Below are 2167 nucleotides of genomic sequence, written 5' to 3' on the forward strand. Positions count from 1 at the left end.
CGACACCCCAAAGGGGCAAGAGCGACCCCCTTTTGATCTTTCTTTCTGTCTAATTTTTTCCAATGTATTGTGTATGTGTGATAACGTGCAATTATGTGTATATGAGTATGTGTGATGCAAACGCATACTTTCTGTAGTTTCATCGCGTAGCAAGAGGAAGAGCATTCGAATGCGTGGTGTTATGAATAAATAATGTTTAACGCATGGTTTATATTATGGTACAGGTTTTCTCAAGTAATTCTTTCGAGCTTTATTGCCACTTGTATAGCCATTCTAACGAGGAAAAGCTATTCTGCAAGCAGATTATATACGCTGTTACTAGGACTCATTCACTTAGAAGTGACGCACGCTTCGTAGTAAGCTATCCGGTTCGTGTTGTGATTTTTCGGAACATTGTTGATCAACAATCCGATGGTCAATGAAATTTTTTCATCAATATCATTTCAAAATCTCATATTAGATTATACTTTTCGTTTCTTTTTGTAATATTATTATGAATCACGTTCAATTAATTTTTAATTTTTTTGGTCGGCTTGAGACAATACTGATAAATAAATGCAAAAAACATAGTTTCCGTGTATTTCAATTATTAACATGACGTAATTATAGTATTATTGAACACAACAAATATACCCAGTCGTTTGTATCGAATCAAAAACGAACCCAATTATCTAAACACCGTGTCGGTCTTACCCCACCCAAAACTGTCGGTCTTACCCCAACAGCGCCCATTTTTGTTAAATGCTCAATTAACAGTATTGAAATACTCAAACTTATCTTCAATACATACAAATAACGATATGGAGAGTAGAATAGAATGTGTGACAAAAAACTGTTCATTTTCAAAGCTTTTGTGTTATTAAAACCTTAAAATGTATCAACTAAAAATAACATCCAAAAGCGCATCAACTTTGCTTTCGCTTGTTTTGTTTATTTTGTTGACGTTTATGAACCCATATGGCATCGATATGTATCGAAATTCCAAAAATAATGGTACTAATAATATCCTGTCATTATTGTATGATTTAAAATTTGATATCTGGGAAAAGTCGTGGGGTGTCGGGCTTACCCAGGGTTTCGGGCTTCCCCCCAGTTCCCCTAGTACTAAAAATTATGGGATTTTACTTAGCATCGTTAAATTGGTTACATTATGCTTTGATTCAATTTTTGTAACAGTAAAAATATCAAATTTGTTCAAATTAGATATTTTGAAATTGAATCTGTTGGGGAAAATTCTCTCAATATGTCATCAAGGTCAGAGCTTTAAAATTTTAGTCATTCATAGAGCACCTGTTGATCACTCGAAGGCGGCGCGTAACGTTTGCTTCTCGGAACCGTTGCTTCGGTGCACCGACCATTAGACTCGATTATCTCGAAATTAATTTTTGTTGGAAGGGTTCTTGTGGTGACCACGATATCTCAGAAACTAGTTTACCGATACTTCTGAGACTTTTACCAGTTATTTATTACATCGTCTAGTTCGTGTACTAAAGACCGATGGCTCTGCCAAACTAAGGCTGCGTCAAATAATCAATTTAAAAATGAAAAAAAAAACTATATTTATAATATATGAATCCTTAGCAGTATAGTTTATTAAATTAATATTTGTTAATCAAAGTTAAAAAAAATATTAATATATTAATTCATAAATTGTTCGTTTATTAATTTATCAAATTAAAAATTGATTAAATTTTTTATCTATAATTTAATAATTTACTAATTATTACTTCATTATTTTATGATTTATCAATTTGTTGACTTAATAATGTGATCATGATCCTATTTTATTAATTTGTAATTTATTAATTTATTAAAAAACCTTTTAATTCATTAATTTAATTTTACATATCTTTATTTTTTGATATTTATCTTTTTATGATTAAGTAATTTATGAATGTATTAATTAATTATTTAGTAAATTATTTTATTAGTTTAATAATCTATTTTCTTTTTATTTTTTTTAGCTTTTGATAATGAGGTCAAAAATAGATTTTTTATCTATTTATTTAATCATTTTCGTTTGCTTTTTTAATAATCGATTAATTTATTATTTGATAACTCCATTAGTTTAATCATTTATTAATTCATCGATCTAAAAAAATTAATTTGTCACTTCATTATTTCAATAATTTATTGATGCATTAATTTATGAATTATTAATCTATTA

This window comes from Topomyia yanbarensis, chromosome 2 (assembly GCF_030247195.1).
Source record: "Topomyia yanbarensis strain Yona2022 chromosome 2, ASM3024719v1, whole genome shotgun sequence".
NCBI lineage: Eukaryota > Metazoa > Arthropoda > Insecta > Diptera > Culicidae > Topomyia > Topomyia yanbarensis.